Here is an 18,648-nt window from a genome sequence, read left to right on the forward strand (position 1 = left end):
AATAGATTTTTATTACTATTTCAGACAGAAGTATATATTTTAATCTCTCTCAAAAGAAATTGAGCTCTCTACCCCACTTCCAATTCCTGTAGGACATGAATTCCTTTTCAGCTTGCTACCTAAATTTTCCAGGCCAGAAACATTCTTTCCAATGTTAGCTCTTAGAAAGCAAAGTTCTTGAGTTTGGGAAGGAAAAGCTTATTCAAGTTTCTTTTGTCTGCCAAAACCATTAACATTTAACATGGCTAATCAAAATAGCTCTCTGCAACAAAATCAGAAACTGGGCGTTGGGTTGAGGGAGAGGAAAGGGAAGAAAAGTTAAGAGATAGTTGCCCAAACGCCAGTAGTGGCCCCAAAACGGCCCAGATGGAAAGGGACCATTACCCCAGCTTTCCTAGGACGATCACAACTTCACATAAATTTAACACTATACTGAGATGATTTGTTAAGTGGATAACTAAATGTGATTTGATGTGTGTACTTTTAGAAACTTTGCAATTAAATGAATTTATAAATAAGAGAGAAAAGTATTCGTCAGACCATGAATTCCAATTGTGGATTCAGAACAATACTGTCACCATATGCCACAGGCCAATTTTAATTTGGCTCCCACATGATGGCTAAGAGCTACTGTCGGCTTTGCCCATCCTACAATGCCAGCCTGTACTGGGAAGCACACCAGGTGACAGGCACCACGCTGAGACCTGAGCCTTGTTTTACTCTTGCAACAAACTGTGTGCTCTAAGTATTGGCATCTCCCCTCTCACCATCTTTACCTCTTTATTTTTAATTAATTTCAGACTTACAAAAAGCTTCAAGAAAACTACTAATTACCCTTCACCCAGATTACTCAAATGCTTTACATTTTCTTTATCATTCTCCCTCTGTAATGGACATTTCTTTACCCTGAAATACTTAGTATTTCCTAGAAAACAAGGACAGTCCTTGTGTTTCCACGGTATAATTATCAAAATCAGGAAATTAACATTCATCCTATACTATTATCTAATCTCAACCCTTATTCAAACTTCACCAATTGACCAAATAATGGCCTTGATGGCAAAAAATAAAATAAAATTTCTCTAATATCCAATCCAGGATCATATGTTGCATTTAGATTTTAATGTGTCTTTAGTCACTTTTAATCTAGAACCATTCCTCAGTCTTTGTTTTTCATGACCTTTACTTTTTTGAAAAATACAGAAAAAAAAATATTATGTAGAATGTTTCTCAATTTCAGTTTATCAGATATTTCCTTAGCTATTTCTGATTAGATCAGGTTCTGTATTTTTGGCAGGAATGCCACACAAGTGATACTGTGAACCTCTCAGATGTTGATTTGTCCCATCACTGGTGTAAACTTTGATCACTTAAAGTGGTGTCTGCCATGTTTCTCCACTGTGAAGTTACTACTTTCCTTGTAACTTATAATTTCCTTGTAACTATTTTCCTTGTAATAAGTACCTTGTTTAGAAACATTTTGAGACTAGACATCCCCTATTATAGATGAAGAACCTGAGTCTCAGAGCAGTTATGACTTGCCCAAGATCATGTAGCATGAAAACGCCATAACACAAATTCAAACTCCAGTTTGTAGGCTCCCACACTTGGGATCTTTTTAAAGCATCCCTCTGTCTCCTGACCAGCCACCAATGGCTAAAGCAGCCTTCTCTAATGTCTTTTTGAGACAGTTTCACTCTGTCACCCAGGTTGGAGTGCAATGGCATGATCTTGGCTCACTGCAACCTCTGCCTTCCAGGCTCAAGTGATCCTCCTGCCTCAGCCTCCCAAGTAGCTGGGACTACAGGCACATGACACCATGCCTGGCTAATTTTTCTATTTTTGTAGATCTGGGATTTTGCCATGATGCCTAAACTGGTCTCAAACTCCTGGGCTCAAGTGACCTGCCTGCCTTGACCTCCCAAAGTGCTGGGATTACAGGTGTGAGCCACCGTGCCTGGCCTCTTTCCAGGGTTTCTGTGTGCAAAATCGAATATATTTTCTTATCCCCAACTTATTTCACAAATATATACTGTTCTGCACCTTCCTTCTTTCTTTTAATATATCCTTGGAGATTTTTCCATATCTGTACTTAGAGAACACCCTAATTCTTGTTTGCAGTTTCATAGTTTTCCCTTGTGTATACATGCCCATTTATTTAACCAGTTCCCTACTGATACACATTTAAGGTTGTTTCCAATTATTTGCTATTAGCAACAATGATGCAAGGATTGTGCTTTCTTTTTAAATTGGTTTCAGCAAGTGACATTCTGTTCACGGTCCACCAGGATGCAGTGTGGAGTAGCAGGAACCAAGTAGCAGGACCCACTTGAGTTAATCAAAACTGGGTTTTCATCTGGCCACCTCTGCTAACTAGGTATATGACCCTGGGAAAGTTACCTGTAGTTTCTAAGCCTTCATTTACTGACTTGTAAGTGCAAAATCTTGCCTACTTTATGAGATTGTTTTTGGGGCCAAATAGATAAGATAGGCTCACAATAGCTACATTTGAGACAATTTGAATATCAGAAAGCATAAGGTTGAGGGGGAAAAAAGGCAAGAAGATTAGTAATAGATTATAACACATTGTGAGAAAAAGAAACCATGAGTCCAAGTGATATTAAAAAAAAAAAGGTGGCGGGGGGGTGGTTGGGGCCAGGCACAGTGGCTCATGCCTGTAATTCCAGCACTTTGGGAGGCTGAGACGGGCAGACCGCTTGAGGTCAGGAATTCGAGACCAGCCTGACCAACATTGTGAAACCCCGTCTTTACAAAAATTAGCCGGGCATGGTGGTACACACCTGTAATCCCAGCTACTCCGGAGGCTGAGGCAGGAGAATTGCTTGAACCCGGGAAGCGGAGGTTGCTGTGAGCTGAGATCACGCCACTGCACTCCATCCAACCTGGGCAACAAAAGCAAAACTCCGCCTCATAAAAAAAAAAAGCAGGGCGGCAGGGGGGTTGGGGGCTGAAAGCTAATCTATCATACGATAAATACAGAAGAAAAGAGAATTAGAAAATCATCCCTTCATGAATACCAATTGACCGAGGCCAGGATTATCAATAGATGTTAAAACTTTTGAATTAAAGTTATTGAGGAACAGGATACTCAATCTCAAGATATCACCTCACAGATAATTTTATTAATTACAAAGGGAAAAGGGTGCCCTTTCAATGGAGAGATCTGGCAATACCACCTCAACCAAATGATCAAACCTCATGTCACCAGTGATGTTACAAACTGACATTAGGTGTCACCTATGATGCACGGGGAGGGATAGAACATTGCCTATGAAGAATTCTCACCACAAGTGTTTAACTTGAATCTAATAATGAGAAAACAATCAGACAAATCCAATTCACAAGACAACAAACTTGGAATCTTCAAAAATTTCAATATCATAAAAGGCAAAAAAGGCAAGGGTACTGTGGTGGTTAATTTTAGGTGTCAAACATGACTAGATTAAGAAATACCTAGAAACCTAGTAAAGCATTATTTGGGGGTGTGTCTGCAAGACTGTTTCCAGAGGAGATTAGCATGTCTCAGTGGACCAGGTGTGGAAGATCCACCAACAATGTTGGTGGGCACCATTCAATCTGCTGGGTGCCTGGAGAAAACAAAAGCAGAGAAAAGGCGAATATGTCAAGCTGTCTGCTGGAGCTGAAATACACTACACTCTTCCTCTCCTGTCCTTGGACAACAACTCCAGGCTACCTGGCCTTTGGACTCCAGGACTTAACACCAGCAGCCCCCCAGTCTCTGGGTCTTCAGCCTCAGACTGAGAGTTCCACCATCAGCTTCCCCAGTTCCAAGGACTTTCAACTTGGACTGAACTAAGCTACCAGCATCCCAGGGTCTCCAGCTCATAGACAGCCTCTCATGGGACTTCTCAACCTCCATAATCACATGAGCCTATCGCCCTAACAAATCTCTTCCCACCTCTCTCTCTCTCCCCCTCTCTCTCCCTCTCTCTCTGTCTATCCATCCATCAATCCATCCATCCATCCTATTGGTTCTGTCTCTGGAGAACACTGACTAATACAGGTAATATGCTACATTAAAGGAAACTAAAGAACACAACCATATTGTGTAAGTAGTCTTGATAAGATCCTGGATCAGAAAATTTTTTTAAAAGTTATAAAGGACATTGGAATGACTGAGGAAATCAGAAAAATATGATTGTTTCCATGTAATGGTATTGTGATTACATGGGAGAATGTCCTTGTTCTTAGGGGATATATGCTTAAGGGCCTAGAGACAAAGCATGGCGATATCTGCAACTTACTTTCAAGTGGTTTAGAAAAAGTATCTGTGTGTATGCACACGTCTGTGTGTGTCTGTTTAAAGACAAAAGCAAATTAATCCAGATAAAAGGTAAATGGAATGTTTTTTGTTTTTTTAGGTGGGATTTTTTTCTTTCTTTTCGTTTTTTTGTTTTTGTTTTTGTTTTTTTCTTAAAGATGGGGTCTTACAACATTGCCCAGGCTGCTCTTGAATTCCTGGGCTCAAGCATTCTTCCTGTTCCTGAGTAGCTGGGACTACCAGTGTGCACCACTGTGCCTGTCTTCACTGTACTATTTTTGCAATTGCTCTAAAGGTTTGAAAGGTTTCGAATTAAGTTGGAAAAAGAATCAAATAAAACATAAACCACCTGGCACCCAGTAGATGCTATGACAGTTCACATTATGGCTTCAGTGAACAAAAGGTCTACAGAAAACTCTTCCCCCGTGCCTGAAAATAACATGAACCATATGAAAGTAAATGCCACCAGACGGTCCTGGCTTCATGAAGCTTATATTTTCAATCAGAAGACAAGGCAAGAACAGGAAGCAACTAGAGAAACAGTATATTTTGGTTTCAGAAAGCCTACCTAGGGTCTACATCTGCATTTCTCAGAGTGGGAGGGGAGGGCTAGGTCATGTCGAAAAACAAGACAAGTTTACTTAACCTTACTAAAAATTGGTTCCTCATTTGTATGTAAAAAATTGAGCTAAATTCTACTGCCTAGAATTGAGAGAATAAGACAGCATCCACAATACAACTTTGTAGAGCATCTTTTATTGAAGACTCTCATTAAAAGATATTAGTTTCCTACAATAAAAGTGGTGAACAAGTAAAGCACTCAGATGGTTCCACCTTTGTTTTCCTATCAGAATACCCAGCACACGACCTTGCATTTAGCACACAAACACTGGCTGAAGAAGTAACAATTAGACAACACGAGACAGAATTCCTTTGAAAAAGTCATTCAGCCTACAAAGGCCATTGGAGTTAAAGGAAAGACTAGTGTGAACTTGCTCAGTTTGAGAGTTTGAGACATGAGCCCTTTGACAACAGCATATATTTATGTGCACATAAATTTGCCAAAGACCTTTTATACACATCTCCTTTGAGCCCCCCAATAATCCCCATTTTATAGATAAAGAAACTGAGGCTTAAAAAGATAAGTTGTCGGCCGGGCATGGTGGCTCACACCTGTAATCCCAGCACTTTGAGAGGCTGAGTTGGGCAGATTGCCTGAGCTCAGGAGTTTAAGACCAGCCTGGCCAACATGGCGGAACCCCATCTCTACTAAAAATACAAAAAAATTAGCCAGGCGTGGTGGTGGGCACCTGTAATCCCGGCTGCTCAGTAGGCTGAGGCAAGAGAATTGCTTGAACCCAGGAGTTGGAGGTTGCAGTGAGCCAAGACTGCGCCACTGCACTCCAGCCTGGGTGACAGAGCGGGACTCCGTCTCAAAAAAAAAAGATAAGTTGTCCACACAGCAAACAGCTCAAATTTTTTGTTTGCTTCACCCAGCCACAGTGGCTAAAGAGTGAAAATAATTCATGGCTGCGATCTTCACAATCTCTTCCCCAGGGTTCCTGTTAGGGCAAAGTGACTCACTGATGGCCACTCCTAAGCTCACACCTGCTTCTCTAAAGAAAAATGCCAAAAATCTGCCCTTTGATTGCTTCTACTGAAATTCAGAAAAATGAACACTCGGGCCTTTTAACCACCTGCTTCAGATATTTTAAAAGTGGAGCTTAAATTCTCCCTTTGCAATGTGGTTGCATGACTGAGATGTAGAGGAAGTGAGCAGAAGATATTATTTTCATTTCAAGGTTGATGACGTCCACATTTTAGTGAAGTTAACTAACCGTAACTAGAAAATAAAATTTTTCTGCAGAATTCTCTGGGGAAAACTCTTGACTGCTTTATTGTTTCAGTTCAGTTTTTAAACACTATACTGTGTTGCAGGCAGGGATAAAGTATTTCTCTCTTCCAGGGATTTCTACATTACTTACACATCAACCTTTATTACCACCATCACAAAAACCAGCAGGAACTCCTTAGTTCAATTTTTGCCCCCGTTCTGTTCACCCTTCGCAACTAGCTTCCCTTAGTAAAAGAGTTCAGCCCAAGTGGCTAATGGACTTGGCAAAAGTATGTAGAGTTAGCCCTCTCAACATTGCTGACAAGAATTTAAATCAGGGGGTGATGCTAGTGCCCCTGGACTCAGCATTTCTACCCCCTGAATGATATCTTACAGAAATATTCCCACAAATTCATAACAAAATGAGGTACTCAAAGGCTCACTGTAGCACAGTTCCCAACAACCATTAAAACAGGTAAGTTGGAGCAATATGCAAATACATGGGGGAAATGCCCAAAATATATTAAGCAAAAGAGAACAAGCAGAATTACATATGTTATAATAATATTGCTAGTACACATATGGGGAAAAAATGACAGAAGAATACACATCAAAATCTAACACTTGATTATCTTTGTGGGTAGAATTAAAGAGGACTTTCCCTATACAGTCCATGTGTTTTTCTGTAATGAATTTTAATTAATCTTATGTTATTTCTTTCTTTTCTTTTCTTTTTTTAAGACAAGGTCTCATGATCAGGGCTCACTGCAGCCTTGACCTCTGGGGCTTAAGGGATCCTCCTGCCTCAGCCGCACCCTACCCCATAGCTGGGACACAGGTGTGCGCCACCACACCCAGCTAAAAAATACAAAAATATCTTTGTGTTTTTTGTAGAGACAGAGTTTCATCATGTTGCCCAGGCTGGTCTCAAAGTCCTGGACTCAAGCAATTCACCTGCCTCAGCCTCCCAAAGTGTTGGGATTACAAGCATAAGCCACGGCGCCCAGCCAATCTTATGTCAATTCTAGAATCAAAAAACAAATTTGAGATATATATTTAGGTACCTTTTCCCTTCGATTTGGACAGCTAATGTTCCTCCTGCATTGCTCCCTCTAGTAATGTCACGCATAGAGTGCCGGCTGTAGAAGTTTCCAGTCACAGAATACAGGATTGTATTTAGAAAGGATATAAAACATCACTTACAATGTCCCAAAAAGTGGTATCCCAGCCCATAGGCTGATTAAATACTTGAAATGACCAGGAAAATCACTACCTCCTGAAGCAGGCCTTGATGTGTTCTAGCTTTGCTATGACATTCCTGAAGACATTCAGGAATGCCAGCTGATCATATACCAATATCTACAACGTGTCAGGTTAAACAAATGGAATTATTATCACATCCAAGAAAACTAACATTGTTACTGATTATCTAATATGTAGCTCCCATTCAAATTTCCCCAATTATCCTGAAAACGTCTTTTGTAGCTTTTTTTTTTTAAGTCCAGGATCCAATCTAGGATTACATGTTCCATTTGGTTGTCATATCTCTTTAGTCTCCCTTAATATAAATCGTCACTCATACCTTCCATTTTTGTTGTCTTTCATGCGTGACATTTTTGAAGATCACAAGCCAGTTATTTTGCAGTATGTCCCACAATCTGGATTTGTCTGATTATTTATTTATGGTTAGATTTTTTTTTTTTTAATAGAGACAAGAGCTGGGCACAGTGGCTCACACTTTGGGAGGCTAAAATGGGAGGACCACTTGAGCCCAGGAGTTCAAGACTAGCCTGGGCAACATAGTGACAGTTTGTCTCTACAAAAAAAAATTTTAAATTAGTCAGGCATGGTGGTGCACACCTGTGGTCCCCATTACTCAGGAGGCTGAGATGGGAGGATCCCTTAAGCCTAGGAGGTAGAGGCTGCCGTGAGCTGTGATCATGCCACTGCACTCTAGCCTGGGCAACAGAGTGAGACTCTGGAAAGAAAGAGAGAAAGGAAAGAGAGAAAAGGAAAGGAATGGAAAGGAAAGGAAGAGACAGAGTCTCCCTATGTTGCCCAGGGTGGTCTTGAACTCCTGGGCTCAAGTAATCTTCCTGCCGTGGCCTCCCAAAGTGCTAGGATTCCCGATGTGAGCTACTATGCCCAGCCCCATGGTTAGATTTAAGTTAAGCATTTCTGGCAAAAATTCTACATCAATGATGTTGTGTACTTCCCATTGAATCAGGCTGTATAGTTACACTAAATTATCTTTTTCCTCATTTTGTCACTGTGGATACTAAACAAGAACCACCCAATAAATAAAATGTTTAAAAGGATAAATAATGTTAAAAACAGCTACCATGAGCACCAGCTATACCAAGCATAGTGTCAGACATTTAAAACACATGATCTCATCATGTGAACCTCACAACAATCTTACAAAGAAACAGAGGCTCAAAGAGATTAAGTAATTTTCTCAAGGACACACGCATACTGATACAAAAATATGTGCATGTACATACGAACTCCAGCACATAAATATGTACATGTATACAATTTAACATGATCTCAAAGGTTCATGGTCTTCCTGAGGACCTTTCAGGCATGAATTAAGAACTGCTATGTTAGGCTAATCTTGAGGAGGCCTACCTAGTTCTCAAAAGTTGGCTTCCTATAGGGAAAAAACTAAAAATAAATTAACTGTGGTCCATATTAAATTCCTCCATACTTTGAAATGCCCTTATTTGGAGATGGATCACATTTCCACCACAGCCAAGAAAATAGGGCAATGGTTCCCTAAATTATTATACTATTCTGATGTTTCATTTCTGCAACAAAATGAGAAAAACCAACATAGAGAATTTTTCATAAAGCTAAATATATTTTCTAGGAGATAAAAGTGAGGAGGCATTTTCAATTTACTATAGAAGAATAACTATTGTTCACAGTACGTTCAATTTTATTTTTTGTAATTTTACTAATCTATATAATTCAAAATTCTGAGACCCACTGATTCAGGGAACTCTATGCAATTAGAATGATTTTTTTTGAGAAACTGACTTGAATAAAGGAAGTTCAGCCCAAAAAGAAACCAGATCTGAAATATTTCTGAATTTCCCTAAAAGTGATCACAAAATATCTCAAAAGCTGAAAGTGTCAAGAATACTTTTTTGTTTTGAGACAGAGTCTCACTCTGTGGCCCAGGGTAGAGTGCAACGGCACAATCTCGGCTCACAGCAGCTTCCACCTCCCGGATTGAAGTGATTCTCCTGCCTCAGCCTCCTGAGTAGCTGGGACTACAGGCGTGCACCACTACACCCCCGCCTAATTTTATATTTTTAGTAGAGATGGGGTTTCACCATGTTGGCCACGCTGGCCTTGAACTCCTGACCTCAGGTGATCCACCCACCTCAGGCACCCAAAGTGCTGGGATTACAGGCGTGAGCCACTGTGCCTGGCCTAGAATACATTTTAATGGGTCTCTTAAAAGCATTTCACATTTGGCATCTGTATTATTACTAATAGTCCTCTTCCAACGTGTTGATATTTCCTGCTTTTGAATAGGCCCTTAGTGACTTAGGTTAATTCACTCACTCTACCAACATTTAGAGTCCCTAATTTGTGTGAGGCATTCTGTTGGGTGCCTGGAAACACAATCTGGAGAGCTTTTGCTTGCCTTCATGTCTAGGATCAAAGGTGTGGATGCCTCCCACACCCATCACCCCTACCCCCAGCCTACTATTGCCAAATACCTCTTTGTACGTGATTATTTATGTTTGTCTCCCTCACCTGAGTGAATTTCTCCAAAGTAAATAGTATCTTATTCAATGTTGTTTTCCTAGCATGGTGCATGGAAAACTGTTATAACAAATAAGTAAATTGAGTATACTGCTGTTTTCCATGCTGGGGATAAGTATAAATTACTGGAATAAATATATTGTACAGATGAGGAAACTAAAGCTCAGAAAAAAAATGTGATATGTCCAACATCATACAGCTAATAAATAAGTAGTGCCCAGTGTGAAAAAGCCTCGTCCAGAACTCTCTTCTACTCCATCATGCCACATCCTACACATGGACAGCAAGAGTGAAAAATCTTAGATGTCTTCCAGGAACCTCAAACTCAGCATGTCCAAAGGTCCTGCCTTCGGAAAACAAAAAGACCTGGTTCCCATTCAGTGTTCTCTGTCTCTGAAAAAAAACTCTAGTCATTTCATGACTCCCTTTTCTCCCTATCCCCCCATCCAATCAATCAACACATCTTATCAATTACAATTTTCAAACTTAGTGTCAGCCGGGCATGGTGGCTCATGCTTGTAATCCCAGCACTTTGGGAGGCAGAGGCAGGTGGATCACCTGAGGTCAGGAGTTTGAGACCAGCCTGGCCAACATGGTGAAACCCTGTCTCTACTAAAAATACAAAAGTTGCCAGGTGTGGTGGCTCACGCCTATAATCCCAGCACTTTGGGAGGCTGAGGCGGGTGGATCATTTGAGGTCAGGAGTTTGACAGACCAGCCTGGCCAACATGGTGAGACCCTATCTCTACTAAATATACAAAAATTAGCTGGGAGTGGTGGGTGCCTGTAATCCCAACTACTTGGAAGGGTGAGGCAGGAGAACTGCTTGAACCTGGAGACGGAGGCTGCAGTGAGCTGCGATCATGCCACTGCACTTCAGCCTGGGCGACAGAGTGAGACTCTGTCTCAAAAAAAAAAAAAAAAAAAAAAAAAGTTAGCTGAGCATGGTGGCGGGCACCTGTAATCCCAGACATTAGGGAGGCTGAGGCAGGAGAATTGCTTGACCCTGGGAGGCAGAGGTTGCAATGAGCCGAGATTGCGCCATTGCACTCCAGCCAGGGCAACAAGAGCAAAACTCTGTCTCAAAAAAAACAAAAACAAAAACAAAAACAAAAAACTTAGTGTCTCTCTAAACCCTCTGTCACCACCCTAGATCTAAGCAACATCATCCCTCATACGGATGACAAAAATTATTTGCTACTTGGTCTCTACACATTTACTCTGACCAAGTCTTTCCTTCAGTCTCCTCTACTTAACAGCCAGGATAATATTTTAATATCATCCTACATATGCCATTCATCTAGTTTTTTAAAGCCAGGCTAGGTTCTCATTACCCTTAGGATAAAGACCAAAATACACCTGTAGCTCAGAGAACTGCCTACTCTCTAGCCTCTGCCCACCTCTCCAGCCTCATTCTTCATTCTAGTCTTTCTCCTCTTGCTCTGTCTCTAACTTCCTTTCAAATCTTCAGGTTCACCACTCTTCCCTTTGAACTTTGAACACGAAGTTCCCTCTGCCAGAAACCTTTGTCCCACTATAAGCATCTCCCACTGCCATCCTGAATTACTACTTCCGCTTACCCTCCAAGTCTCTTGAAGTGTCACTTCCTATAGGAAACTTTTCCTGATAACCCTAGACAAGGGGAAAGTACCATGTCAGGCACTCCTACCCAACCCTTTTGGAAATGGCATTCATCACACTTGCAATTATTTATTAAGTATATCCCCTGTTAGAATATAAGCTCCACGAAGTCAGGGGAAGCATTTGTTTTCACTGATGTATCCACAGTGCTTAGTACATGGTAGCTGCTCAATCAATATAAATTGTCAGAATTATAGGGTGGGGCCAGATTATAGAGGACTATAACGTCAGTAAACCAAAGAGCAAGGATCATTATCCCTTTGCAAATAAGTAAACTGAAGCAGAAAGAAATGAATAGTTATTTAAGGTCACAGAGACAGCAGTGATGAGGCCAAATCTAACACTACATTCAGCCCATTTCTCCTCCCTAGGACAATAAAAGAAACTTTGGTGGGTAAGGAAGTATTTCAGAAGAAGAAAATTAGGAATGTGAAGATGGTGCATAAAAGGTCTAAGAGGACAGCTTCTGAATCTGCCTGTTACACTAGCTGCCTCCAGATGGATAGCAGTTAGACTTTCCACACCTAAAGGAGCACTGCTGTTACATAAACAAATATAGCCACTATCACACTCTTCCTGTTAAGAGAAGAGTATAAAATAACAAACTTCTTTCCTGCACAAAGGAGAAGAAACAACCAGGGTGGGTGGGGAACTGTTGTCCTCCAAGTATCTTCAAAAAACCAAATGGGCAGTTTGGCCACCTGGATTGCTCCTCAGCAATCCACAGGGAACAGGAAGAAAGAGGGGGGAAAGACCAGCCTTTCCACCACCAGCTGCAGCAAAGATAAGGAAAAAAAATGTATTATATAAGGCAAGCCATTTGAAGACTACTTATTCCTTGGGAATTATGAGAACATGTCATGTAGAGCATTTAAAAACCTTGCTAACCCATAGGCAGGTGCCAGTGAAAGGAAAAGTGGCATGAGCCCAACTGCAACATTTCATTGTTCACATGCTGCTGGGGCTAAATTATGTCTGTCACAGGAACTACAAACCAGACCAGGGGTCAGGCTCATTGCTGCTCATCCTGCCAAGCACAGACTGCAAGCAAAAGAAAAGGCAAAGAAATTCTCTTCAAAGAGGATTCTGCAAAAATATTCACATAGTCTACATCCACCCAGGAGTTCCTAGGTGAAGTGGAGGAGGACCAGGGAGGGTGTTCTAAGATTGGAGAGAAAGAGATGTGATATGCTGGTGATGAGAGGGATTTTGAAACAGAAAGGAAAAATGTAAACTGCAAATGGAGAGATAGGGAAATAAACAGAATTTCAAGAGATGTGGGTGGGGTGGGGTGGGGTGGGGTGGGGTGGGGGGAAGAAAGGAAAGTACAGGAGAGAAGGGTAGGGTGTCCAGAAGAGCAAAGAGTCATCAACAGAGAGACGTAGAGGCAAAGGCTGACTGTTGATCTTTTCCCAAATCCAAAAGCTGTTCATTGGCATCCCAATAAATCACTCTACTACAAAGCCCATACAATGGACTGTCCTTTGCATTCAGCATCAAGCAGCATTTAATGAAATATCACACAGCTACAACTTTGGAGATCTAAGGATCTGAATTTAAAATGAACAAAATTGGCTTAGCAGCAGAAGACAGCCAGTAAAGACTTTCCCCCATGTCTGACTCAGCTAGGAAAAGGTTTAGCATTCTAGAGTTAAGCAAATACTCTGGCATTTCTCCTTCTTTTGACATTCCAAGAGGGGGTGTGGTTGACCCCAGGTCCATTCATTTCCAAGGTTGTAGATCTCTCAGCCAAGACTGGCCCCATCTGTTGTGGAGCCAGCCAGCTGTTTATCTCAAAGTAACATATTTATTGCCCTAATCATCCCTATAACTCTTACAAGAGCATCATATAAGTCAGAATGCTTTCTCTCCTGTTAAATGTCAGTTCGTTTAAAAAAACAACAATAACAAAACAACCAAAATCACTCTTCCATGGGCACCTTTCAGTAATGGCAAATGAAGGTTAACAGCGCTTCTAACTTTCCCTTTCTCTAATGTGTTAAAATGAACCCCTCTTCCCTAATCGATTTTTTCAAACCGTTATTTGTGAGTAGTGACTATGCCTCAGGAAACAGCAGCTCATTATGGTACCATTGTCAGTGGCAAAGAGCCTATGCAATGTAATTTAAAACACACAAGCACAAATCTGTCGGCTCCACTTCCAAACAATCTTGAATCCAGCAGTCGGAGAACGGAAAACATTTAACAAAAACGCTGCTTCCAGCAGCCTCAAAGAACCTTCGCCAGACACGTGAAATGTTTCTGACTGGCACGGAGTGCACCATTAAAGGACACTGTCACCTGAAATCAGCAGAAAAGGCGAGACAAACGACATAGACATACACACATAAAATAAAGCCCTACAAAACTTAAGCACGTTCATCTTAAAAATTAATAACTAGTGCTCGTCCAAGCGACATTCAAATGTTCTAAAGTAGTGCGACCACATTAAATCACTGTCTCCATTTCTCCCCACGCATCACCCCTTCCCACTCAAACCTCAGCTCTCGGGCCGTGTGTGACAGGACTGCAGTCCCCCACCTCTGCCTTCCTCAGATTTTCCAAGAGCACTCCCCAACATCCTTCCCAGCCCAGCCCCCTCTCTCCGCCTCAAAAAGGTTGAGAGGAGTTGCGACTAGGGAATTGGCAGGCACCCGTCCTCTGGCGGGGGAAGGTTGCTAGAGTTGTTCTTTGCAGTGACCCAAATGGCACAGAGCTTTTCCCCTTAGCAGCGCCTGCGAGCCTCTCCCCAATCCCCCCCACCGCTCACAGCTTCCCAAAAGAAAGCCTTGAGAACTAAGCGGGAGGAATAACTTGGTAGGAGCATTTGAATAAATCACTTCAACTCACCTGGTTTGGGATTTTTCTCCCCACCCCAGGCATAAACAGAAATGGATGTGCGAATGAGTCACGCACGCAAGGGAAGGTCTGCGATGTCCTGAGTCCAAGGGCTGGAGTCAGTCCCTGCCCTGGTGCTGCTGCTACTCTTAGCTCAGCTGGAGCGAGCGGCAATCGCAAGCCCAGCAGCAGCAGGGGGTGGAGAGACCGTAGCACAATGAATGCAGTGGGGCTTTTGCAATGACATCATCCCTCTGTCCAAACGTCCCCAATAGCCATGCTCGGGAGCGGTCCTTTCTGGGAACTGTAGTCTTCTTACGTCCTGGAGGGATACCGAGGCAATCGCCGGAACTACAATGCCCAAAATGCTCCAAGTCGGATGCGCCCAGAGTGAAGGAGCAAAGGGGACTCGGTCGCCATGTTAGGAGTACTGGGACGATTCCACGGAGCCGGGCAGAGGTTTTAGGGGTGCATGGGAGTCAAGTGGTGGTTCAGTGGGGACGGTGAGGTGGAGGACGACCTGGTCGGATAGCCGCGGGCACGAACCTGGGAACCAGAGGGTGGAGGCGGTGCTGGGAGCTGATGTAGGGCGGGACTGACTGGAAGCGGCATCCAGAGGCCCAGTGAGCCTCGGTCTCAGCTCCTGAAGGGGTTGCATGGGGCCCTACGCTTCCTTCTCCATTTTTTAGCTAAGAAATTGAGAGAGTCGGTTTACTTTTGGGCTTGGACTATCATTTAGATCGGTTAACAGTACAGTTGAGAGAGTTGGTGTCTTTTGTTGAGGTGCGAGGACCCGAGGCGGCGACCCTCGCCTTTATTCGGAGAAGCCCACTTCCACCCACAGAGTTGGGGTAGTCCTCCGAAATGCATTTTTGTTTTGCCGTTTGTTTTCCAACCCCCCTTCACTCTCCCCAAGGCTTCAGATTCACCAATTTTTCATACAGGAATGATTAACAAAGGCGTCCGAAGAAATCGTTGTTGGAAGGTGGCCAAGGTGGAAAGAGACGTTGCTTTGGCCCTGCAAGTAAGAAGAGAGAAGGAACAGCCTGAAGGAGTAACACTAAATTTAAAATGACACTTTTTTACCAACCAGCGAAAGCAGATGTTCAAAGGGGATATTGGCCAGGTGCACTCACTCACGCCTTTAATCCCAGCACTTTGGGGGCAGACGCGGGGAGATAGCATGATTCTACGAGTTCAACCCCAGCCTGGGCAACATACGGAGACCCCGTACCGTCTCTACAAAAACATTAAACAAAAAAATTAGCTGAGCATGGTGGCGTACCCCTGTAGTTGCAGCTACACTAGAGGCTGAGGTGGGAGGATCGCTTGAGCCCGGGATGTTGAGGCTGCAGTGAGCCTCAATCCTACCACTGTGCTCCAGCCTGGGCGACAGAGCGAGCCCGTGTCTCAGAAAAGGGGGGAGGGGTGGGATATTATTGATGATAGGCCTTCTGACGTCTGGCAATAGGATCCAGAGTAACATCGGTCATCTATAAATTTTTTTTTAACTCAGTGACTGAAACCAAAGTTAATTGTCTTGAGTGATTTTGCACAGTATCTCAAAATGAACTGTACTTTTTTTCTTGTGTCCCTGAAACAATGCTGTGTGTTCTTTTTCAGAGTTTTGTCAACACTAAGATGAGAAACGTCCTTTCTTCCTGAAGGTGTCTGATGTGTAAAAATACTGATATACTTTGTGCTGTTTCCTCCCTTCCCTTTTGCACATTGTTCTGAAACAAAATTAACTAGTTACTTTGCGTCATTGAAGGTATGCACTTCCCCTCTATGTTAGGAGTGAATAAAATTAAAAATAGATCCTCATAGCAAAGAAAGGCTAGATAGAATGATTAAAAATGACCAAAACATGTTAGAAACAGTCTCTCAGATGTATGCAGATGGTAATTACAAAAACACTTTTTCGAAAAATGATCTTCTGTGTCATGTTTCTGGGAACAAGTCAAGATGAATGAGTTTGATTTTTTAAGCAGAAGTAGTATGTGTTGGTGTCATCCATGAATACAACAATGAAAAAGGCTCAAAGTTGTTATTCAGAAACTTCTCTAAGTAATGGTGGTAAGTACAGGAAAAGGAACAATGTCTACCATATTCTTTCTAACCTTCGATTTAACTATTGTAATGTAAGCTTAACAGAGATTTACACTTAGGCTTAATTTCAAGCTCTTCAATTATTTTTCACGGTTGGTGATTCAGGTGTATTTTCATGTCTTATGTAAACTTATCATGAGTCTTGTTGATTTTATAATATATTTCTTTATGTAAGCCATAGCCTTGTCAGTTTGAGTTATATGGGAGACAAATTGTAGGGAAAAAGAGCGACAAATTACTCAAAAACCTTCTGTGTAAACTGGGCATGGTAGTGCATGCCTGTATGCTTAGCTACTTGGGAGGCTGAGGCAGGAGGATCACTTGATCCCGTTAGTTTGAGGCTGCAGTGAGCTATGATTGTGTCACTGTACTCCAATCTGGACAACAGTGAGACTATGTCTGTTTTTAAAAAAGAAAGAAAGCTTGTGTTTGAAAAGTGATACCTGTAGAATACAGTGATTTCTATAATTTGTCATGTGTTTGGGTAGTTTGAAGTTTTTCTATCCTTATATCTAAGGGACATCTGACCATAAAGATGGAAAAATCCTGCACTCTTTATAAATTTTATTTATAAAATTAATATTTGAGGAGTTGGGGAGGCCAGCTTCTGAAAAAATAACAGTGTCCCATAGAAACATCACAGCTTAGGAAAATATTGTTAAAGTGGAATTAGGAATATCTAGAGGAGGTAAAGCTTTTCATCTCTCAAAAAAGAATTAGGGCCAGGCGCAGTGGCTGACACCTGTAATCCTAGCACTTTGGGAAGCTGAGATGGGCACATCACTTGGGGCCAGGAGTTCAAGACCAGCCTGGCCAACATGGGGAAACCCCATCTCCAAGAAATAGAAAAGTTAGCCAGGTGTGGTGGCATGTGCCTGTAATACCAGCTACTAGGGTGGCTGAGGCAGGAGAATCGCTTGAACTGGGGAGGTGGAGGTGGCAGTGAGCAGAGATTGAGCGACTGTACTCCAGCCTGGGCAACAGAGCAAGACCCTATCTCAAAAAAATAATAAAGAGAATTAGGACATTGATTTGTATTAATATTATAGGTAGCTCATTTAAGAGTGTGAAGCCAGTTGCTGTTAGAGCAAGGGTTTTTTTCAGTAGAGGTGTCAGGATAACCTATAGAGCTCTACAAGTATATGGCTGTTACCTTCCCCTCCCTGTTGAAATCTCCAGGGTTAGAACCAAGTATTGTGTTTTTAAAACTATAGGTGAGTCTACAAGAGTTGGGTAGAGAAGTCCTCTACATCCTGTATTTGTATTTTTGCAGTAAGTCACACAATAACAAAAGCTTTGAGAAAGATTTTAGGTTTATTGCTAATTATACCCATGAATGAGTTCTGAAAATGTGTAGATAAGGAATTTACCTGGTGAACTGTTTACACATGGCAATTGTGGGAGGGAGAGGGGAGTGAGAGGAGATGAGATCAGTTTTAGCCTTAAGAGGAGCAACTGGGCCAAGCACGGTGGCTCACGCCTGTAATCCCAGCACTTTGGGGCCAAGGCGGGTGGATCATGAGGTCAGCAGTTCGAGACCAGCCTGACCAACATGGTGAAACCCCGTCTCTACTAAAAATACAAAAAGTTAACTGGGCGTGGTGGCGGGCACCTGTAATCCCAGCGACTTGGGAGACTGAGGCAGGAGAATCGCTTGAAACTGGAAGGCGGAGGTTGCAGTGATCCGAGATTGCGCTAATGCACTCTACCCCGGGCAGTAAGAGCAAAACTCTGTTTAAAAAAAAAAAAAAAGGACCAACCATGATATCCTGACTAACCTGTGTATTTCTTAGAATGAGGGTTTGGCCTAATATTGAGAAAGTCTAATGTTAAGAGACACCTAGTAAGAGCTCAATGCTGTGGTAAAATTATGATAGTTATGCAGAAACTTAAAAGCTGAAATATCTAGAGACAATATATTGTTTAGAATTTTCTGAAAATAAAAATTTTCTTGCCCTAAGTCTTGAATGTTTAAGTTATTGATGTTAATATTTATGATATTTGAACAAATGATATTCTAATACAGTATCTTTTAGGTCACAGAGACCCCTTTTTAGAGCTGAGAAATCTTACAAATTCCTCAGCCCATGTTTTACAGATAAGGAAATGGGCATGCACACAGTGAAATTAAAAATTGCCAGTG

At 42.0% G+C, this 18,648-nt stretch overlaps 1 protein-coding gene and 1 long non-coding RNA gene across 6 annotated transcripts in view; one reads left to right on the top strand and one right to left on the bottom strand.

Annotated features, from left to right (window-relative positions):
* Positions 1-14,633, bottom strand: part of RAB30 (RAB30, member RAS oncogene family) — a 90,760-nt gene extending 76,127 nt beyond the window's left edge. For 2 of the 5 annotated variants that reach the window (XM_063711320.1, XM_063711319.1), the window contains exon 1: positions 14,409-14,610. The gene's annotated coding sequence lies outside the window, so the exon portion shown is untranslated. Of the gene's footprint in view, positions 1-14,057; positions 14,378-14,408 lie in introns of those variants that run through there. The other 3 variants (XM_002822302.5, XM_063711318.1, XM_002822304.5) reach the window with 3 other exon arrangements.
* An 85-nt stretch (positions 14,634-14,718) lies between these two features.
* LOC103891883 (uncharacterized) lies at positions 14,719-18,356 on the top strand. The gene is made up of 2 exons (XR_008511302.1): positions 14,719-15,522; positions 16,020-18,356. It is a non-coding gene; the product is annotated as an uncharacterized LOC103891883 (long non-coding RNA).
* Positions 18,357-18,648: the final 292 nt, after the last annotated feature.

The sequence above is a fragment of the Pongo abelii genome, chromosome 9, assembly GCF_028885655.2.
Source record: "Pongo abelii isolate AG06213 chromosome 9, NHGRI_mPonAbe1-v2.0_pri, whole genome shotgun sequence".
NCBI classification, from domain to species: Eukaryota; Metazoa; Chordata; class Mammalia; order Primates; family Hominidae; genus Pongo; species Pongo abelii.